The 7,846-nt window shown below is 39.8% G+C and overlaps 1 long non-coding RNA gene across 1 annotated transcript; it reads right to left on the bottom strand.

Annotated features, from left to right (window-relative positions):
* Positions 1-1,628: 1,628 nt before the first annotated feature.
* On the bottom strand, positions 1,629-5,451 carry LOC149975510 (uncharacterized). Its single transcript, XR_016488199.1, has 2 exons — positions 4,998-5,451; positions 1,629-3,252 (listed from the first exon to the last, which is right to left on the bottom strand). It is a non-coding gene; the product is annotated as an uncharacterized LOC149975510 (long non-coding RNA).
* Positions 5,452-7,846: the final 2,395 nt, after the last annotated feature.

Below are 7,846 nucleotides of genomic sequence, written 5' to 3'. Positions count from 1 at the left end.
ACACTAGTCTTCTCATAAAACTAGTGAATAGCCTCTATAAGACGATGGTGGAACAGTACCATGGAAAGACCTTTTTTATACCCGCCTTGATTTGATTTCTTACCATGTTATTTTATACAGGTTAATTTAAATAGATTTTCTGAAATCTGTTGCTGTCCCTCAATTGTTCGCAGATGATATGTATGATATCCTCCTGGGCAGCTCACAGAAAGGGTCTAGTCTGCGTGGGTCTCGTCTTTTGGTCAGATGGGAATTTCCCTCACGCTTCATAAAATGCACCATTGGTTTTCCTCACAGACGCCTACTGGAAAGCTCCGCAGGCAGAATCAATCATCCTGTTCATTAACGCCAAATTGTTCTGGAATTTCTTACACAGGGACAAAGTTCATCTTAAATTAATCATTGTTTATTGTCAGCGCGCTAGAGAGGTTCCAACAAACTTGATGCACAAAAGTGAATGTCTGTTAGGAGCTCTAATGCGGCAGTCCCGTTTAGTTCACTTATATACCTCAGACAAGTCATATTTGCATGATTTAGCTTATTCATACTGAGTTAGTCATTAACGTTTGCTTCATTCATGTGACCGACCTGTACTGGGTCATGCATGTGACAGGCCAATACCTCACAAGGCTTCTTCTCTCTAAGCTGCGACCTTGAAACTGAGATATCCCTTTCTCTAAACAAGGTTTTGGGTGTAATGCAGACATTGATAGTGAGGATTCATTCAATCAGTCACTTGCACGAACACAGAAATTGGTTCATAGAAAAGCACAAACAGAGAGCACAGAAATGTATAAATAGAAGAGCCCCAACATAAAATGTTCCATCACCTTAAGCATTAGAGCCATTTAGAGAGTTTGGACATTGAGGTTTCTGTTTGTGTATTTTAAAGTATCTTCTTATTCAGAGTATTAAGATAGCTATTGTCATTGTATCTATACTGAACAAAAATGTAAACACAACATGTGTTGTATGTTTCATGAGCTGAAATAAAATTTGCCAGAAATTTTCCATAGGCGCATGAAGTTTATTTCTCTCAAATGTTGTGCACAAATGTGTTTACATCACTGTTAGTGAGCATTTCTCTTTTGTCAAGATAATCCATCCACCTGACAGGTGTAGCATGTCAAGAAACTGAATAAACAGCCTAATAATTTCATAGTGTTGTGTCTTTGGCATCATTAAAAGTGAAGACTTATTTCATCAAATCAATTCTCTGTAATTATTATTACGTGATTAAACTAATCATGTAAATGTAATTAACTAGGATGTCGGGGCACCACGGAAAATCTTCAGATTACAAAGTTATAATTTTCTGAATATAACATTTCAGATATTTTAATATCTCATTAATTAGTCTTCTATTAATGAATTTTCTTTACCTCACATCAGTCTCATTCCAAATGTCGCAAATTGTTAAAATTGGCATATATATTACTCTTACAGAATTTCCACGTGGGCTAGAATATTGGAAATGTAATCAAAGCCTACTGGATGATAACTTGTTTCTAAGTAGGACAGAATAATTTATAACTGACTTTTCAGTACTACATTTCCTACTGCTCACTTTCGGTTATTTGAAAAATAAATAATCTCCAAATAGAATTTTTTAAACAAGCCTTAGAAAGTTGGTTGCAATTTCACTTTAATCCACCAGAAAAAATAGAACAAATAGTACAACAAATATTGCGGTTAAACTCAAATATACTAATTTATATATATATATATATCTTTTTTTTTTCTTCGATATGTTTAAAAAAGGTAGAATTTTGTAAATTATATCATAAATAGGACTGGTTGAGTTATGTCACACATGCAGGCCATTAAACAATAGGAGGAAAATTTGAAATCATCTACAGTATAATCACTGCAATCATCCACATGCAGCTAATACAGACATGTCATCAAATTACCATGTCATCAAATCAAACTACATTTTATTTGTCACATACACATGGTTAGCAGATGTTGTTGTGAGTGTAGCAAAATGCTTGTGCTTCTAGTTCCGACAGTGCAGCAATATTTAACACGTAATCTAACAATTCCACAACAACTACCTAATACACACAAATCTAAGTAAAGGAATGGAATAAGAATATATACATATAAATATATGGATGAGCAATGACAGAGCGGCATAGGAAAGATGCAATAGATAGTATAAAATACAATATATACATTATCGTTCAAAAGTTTAGGTCACTTAGAAATGTCCTTCTTTTTGAATTTTTTGTCCATTAAAATAATATCAAATTGATCAGAAATACAGTGTAGACATTAATGTTGTAAATTACTATTGTAGCTGGAAACGGCAGATTTTTTATGGAATATCTACATAGGCATACAGAGGCCCATTATCAGCAACCATTACTCCTGTGTTCCAATGGCAAGTTGTGTTAGCTCATCCAAGTTAATAATTTTAAAAGGCTAATTGATTATTAGAAAACCCTTTTGCAATTATGTTAGCACAGCTGAAAACTGTTGTTAAAGAAGCAATAAAACTGGCCTTCTTTAGACTAGTTGAGTATCAGGAGCATCAGCATTTGTGGGTTTGATTACAGGCTCAAAATGTCCAGAAAAAAACAACTTTCTTCTGAAACTCGTCAGTCTATTCTTGTTCTGAGAAATGAAGGCTATTCCATGCGAGAAAATGCCAAGAAACTGAAGATCTGGTACAACTCTGTGTACTACTCCCTTCACAGAACAGTGCAAACAGGCTCTAACCAGAATAGAAAGAGGAGTGGGGGGCCCCGGTGCACAACTGAGCAAGAGAACAAGTACATTAGAGTGTCTAGTTTGAGAAACAGACGCCTCACAAGTCCTGAACTGGCAGCTTCATTAAATAGTACCCGCAAAACACCAGTCTCAACGTCAACTGTGAAGAGGCGACTCTGGGATGCTGGCCTTCTTGGCAATTTTTCTCATGGAATAGACTTAATTTCTCAGAACAAGAATAGACTTCTGTGCCAGGTGGATGCAGTCAACTATTTATATATTTTTTTTATTGAACTTTTTTTTAACAGGGAAGACATATTGAGACCTAGGTATCTTTTAAAAATACACCCTGTATAATACAAATTGGAGTTTTTACAATATTAATTCACTCATCAGTTAACTGTACTAGCAGTGCACCCATTCCAACGTCTGGCTCTGTCCGTCTGTCTCGGTCCGTCAGTCTGTATGTCTATCTTCAGCAGGGCTCCTATGGGATGAATCTGTGCTCAGGGAGGCACAGCACAGCAGATACAGCAGCTGGAACAGCAACAGTAGTAGAAACAGATGGGTAACCAGCTGTTTCAGATGGGAGCCCTCAGACCTCAGCCCACATCACCTCTGACTCGTGCTGTGTGTACACGTGTGTGCTCAGACTGTGTGTGGATGAAGCGAACTACACAACGAAGGAGTGATGAGGCTATATAGCAGAGAGAAAACACACATACTAAACGCACACACAAAACAACCTGAAAGGATGCCTGTGAACGTGGGTTTGCCTGTCATTCCTTAAAGTATCTTTCCTGGCCTCCTCCCTTTGCCTGTTCAGTAAGCATGTTATTTTTTTTAAAACCTTTTATGATGAAGTACAATATGCTGCTGGAGTTGACAGGTTTCACCAGAACTAAACATAACCCTATTATTTACAGAAAGATCTAGGTTGTGCCCATAGGCAACTGGGTGTGGAAAGTAACCGCTGGTACAGTGTGGTTAAGTAAAGCATATCTGGTTCCTCTGTAACTTGTGAGTCACTGTCACAAGAAACCAGGAGACTTTCCATTCCCGTTTGTTTCTATGACAACAGCAGCATGACATTTCAAAGATCCAAAATGACCTAAACCTGCCAAACGCCAGACAAAGCTTCCCACATTCTGAGGTTGCTTTGAGAGCCAAAAGGCAAGCTGTCCATGTCTGTACCACAATAATAAACGTTGATATGATAACCTTGTGAAATTGAGAAACGCAAGCCATTTTGAAATTGGCATGTGAAATAGTTTATGCAGCACATTAGTTGAGGGAACGTAGAAAAAAGGCCAATGCTGCCATCTAGTGGACAGAGGAGAAACAGTTTTACATACAATGTTAACAAACATCTGGTGTAGTTTCATAAAAGTGAATGAGAGAAAAATCTATATTGATAAAATCATTGTTTTGGGAATTTTTATTTCTCCCTGAGTACCTAGCTTTCACTTAGGTGATTATGTTAGTTATTATTATATAAAAAATAGGTCCACTATCTTTTCTACAGACTTTATAACTGGTTTTAGTCTAAGTTTACACTAAAAGCGTTTTTCCATCCCGAAAAGTAATTAAAACAATGTAGGCGGCCCACTCAAGGATTTCAATGGTGACTTAAAGAAAAACGAAATGTTTTGCATGTCAGCAATCACATTTCAAGATATTTCACTTTCAAAATACATCCGAAATACAGCCGTTATGATGCATTCTGCATCATATAATTAAGCAATAAGTCACCTCTGGGGTTTGTAGTATATGGCGAGAATATCACGGCTAAGTGCTGTTCTTATGCACAACACAAAGCGGAGTGCCTGGATACAGCCCTTAGCTGTGGTGTAATGGCCATATACCACAAACCCCCGAGATGCATTATTGCTATTATAAACTGGTTACCAATGTAATTAGAGCAGTAAAAATAAATGTTTTGTCATACCCGTGGTACACAGGCTGATATACCACAGCTGTCAGCCAATCCGCATCAGGGCTCGAACCACCCAGTGTATAATGCAAAACGTATCATACTGGGTGTATTTCGCTATTTTTACAGTTTTACAAAAGTTTGCGGTCACTTAGAAATGTCCTTGTTTTTTAATTAAAAGCACATTTTCTGTCTATGCAGTATCTTGTCTGCATAAACAGTAACACCTGTGGAACTTAGATAAGTCCTTCATTTGATGAGAAAACATATTGAAGCCTTCGAAAATTGTTGTCAAGATGGAACCCTGAAAAGTTTCCTACTGGCGAATCTCAAGCTCTGATGATCTCACCAGTTTGGAGTCGATCTTGGTGTCTAGTCTGGCTTCTCGAAGGAGGTTGATGATCCACTGCTCTGCCTCCTCAGGCGTCATGTTGAGCTTGTCTGCCAGCATGCTGAGAGGATAGAGAGAGTGTAATGTTTACTGTTATTATCTATTTCACTTGCTTTGGCAATGTAAACATGTTTCCCTTGCCAATAAAGCCCATTGAAGAGGGAGAGAAAAAGCGAGTGAGAAAGAGAAGAAAGAGAGAGAGAGAGCGAGCAAGAAAGAGAGCGAGCACGAGAGAGAGCACGAGAGAGAGCGCAAGATAGAGAGAGATCGTGAGAGCGAGAGAGAGAGGGTGAGAGCGAGAAAGAGAGGGAGAGAGGGAGAGGGAGAGAATAAAAGAGAGCGAGAGAGAGAGAAAGAAACAGAGACAAACAAAGAAACAGAGAGAGAGAGAGAGAGAGCACGAGAGAGAGAGAGAGCACGAGAGAGAGAGAGAGAGCACGAGAGAGAGAGAGCACGAGAGAGAGAGAGCCAGCACTAGAGAGAGAGAGAGCACGAGAGAGAGAGAGAGCGAAATACTGACTTTTGGTCTTTCTTTAATGAAACATTCTCATTTCATTAAAACCTCTCCACCCCCCTTAAAAATAAAACACCAAAATATATCATGTACTGCATACATGTACCATACTAACCTTTCCCTCTACCACACGATACAAAACAACATCACAATAACCAAAAAACCTCACCACTTATACAACCGTATATCCAAAACATCTTCCCTAACTATACAGACAGCCCCCCAACACACCATATCTCCTGAAACATCTCCACACTTTTTATCATTCTATACAACTCAAATTCAACCCTAAGGCATGCAGCGACCATCCCATCAGATAATAGTAAAGGGTCTGTTATACTCTTTGGGCTGAGATCCCGCTAAAGGGATTGATATGACAACAGCCAGTGAAAGTGCAGGGCGCCAAATTCAAAACAACAGAAATCTCATAATTAAAATTTCTCAAACATAGAAGTATTTTACACCATTTTAAATATACACTTCTTGTCAATCCCACCACAGTGTCCGATTTCAAAAAGGCTTTACAGCAAAAGGTTAGGTCAGAGCCAAGTCACAGAAAAACAAAGCCATTTTTCCAGCCAATTAGAGGAGTCACAAAAAGATACAACTATTATGCACGGAATTATAGATACACTTCTCCTTAATGCAACCGCTGTGTCAGATTTTAAAAAAAACTTTACGGAAAAAGCACCCCATGCAATAACCTGAGTACAGTGCTCAGAGATCAAAACAACCCAAAGAGATATCCGCCACGTTGTGGAGTCAACAGAAGTCAGAAATAGCATCATAAATATTAACTTACTTTGATGATCTTCATCAGAATGCACTCCCAGGAATCCCAGTTCCACAATAAATGTTTGTTTTGTTCGATAATATCCATAGTTTATGTCCAAAAACTTCCTTTTGTTAGCGTGTTCAGTTCACAAATCAAAATTCATGACGTGCTTTCACTAGGAGCAGACGAAAAGTCAAAAAGTTCCATTACAGTCCGTAGAAACATGTCAAACAATAATGTTCCAACCAGAGAATTCCTTTGTCTGTAGAAATGCAATGGAAGAGAGCTCTCACGTGAACGAGCATGGCCAGCTCGTGGCACTCTGCCAGAGCCCTGACTCATTCCCCTCTCACATTTCACAGTAGAAGCATCAAACAAGGTTCTAAAGACTGTTGACATCTAGTGGAAGCCTTAGGACGTGCAATATGACCAACATCCCACTGTGTATTCGATAGGCCAAGTGTTGAAAACCTACAAACCTCAGTTTTCCCACTTCCTGGTTGGATTTTTTCTCTGATTTTTGCCTGCCATATGAGTTCTGTTATAGTCACAGACATCATTCAAACAGTTTTAGAAACTTCAGAGTGTTTTTATCCAAATCAGCTGATAATAAGCATATCTTAGCTTCTGGGACTGAGTAGCAGGCAGTTTACTCTGGGCACCTTATTCATCCAAGCTACTCAATACTGCCCCCAGCTATAAGAAGTTATCCCCCCACCTTTGACCTTGTTCCTCCTCGTTAGCCAAATAGCCAACTTTGCCTGAGAAAAGAGAAAATTCAACAAAGCACATTTGGCCTTCTCCTTATTTGAATACCTGTACCCCATTATAAACATCCCAACAGTATAAACCGCCCCCCAACCTCTCCCACAGACATTCCAACAGAGACATTAATGGCATTAACCTGATGCACACAGAAAACACATGAATCACAGTTTCTTTCATAACACAGAAAGGACACCCCTGCCCGATTCTTGGTTCAACCCGTGCGTGCCAACCAGCTGTTAGTGGCCCGGGCTCCATGTAGAACCCTCCACTGGAGGTCCCCTGACCTCTTTGGAACTGGGGGTTTGTAGAGCCCCCTCCATCTAAATCCCACCATACTCTCCGCCCCACATACCCCTGCCACTGATGTGCCTTCACTCCTGTTAGGCACCTAATGTTCCTAACCTTAACGCAGAGGTTGTAGAGGGCTTTACCTCCCACCCCTTCAAACTCCCCCAGGCTCGGAGTGTTAAAATCTAACAAGTCCTCCAGACCCCCTTGCCAGTCTCCAGTCTCTGCCATCATCTGCAGTGGTGGAAACATTGGTGACCCCTCCCCCTATGGCCGCTCAAACACCCCCCTTACCGGCTCAGACAGTGTCTCCTGGACCTCCTCCAGGAATATCTTCAGCAGCCAAAGAGATGTTATTTCTGTTTGTTGTGTCAAGACTTCCAGGGTTTTTGAGGACAGCCAGTTTATGCCACAGGAGCCACCTCCACCTGGCCAGTCTTGACAAAACTGCCTGTGACAACC

This window comes from Oncorhynchus mykiss, chromosome 18 (genome assembly GCF_057628025.1).
Source record: "Oncorhynchus mykiss isolate SJ-2025 chromosome 18, ASM5762802v1, whole genome shotgun sequence".
NCBI lineage: Eukaryota > Metazoa > Chordata > Actinopteri > Salmoniformes > Salmonidae > Oncorhynchus > Oncorhynchus mykiss.
The sequence above is the reverse complement of the archived record's forward strand: the minus strand, read 5'-3'. Positions and strand labels throughout refer to the sequence as shown.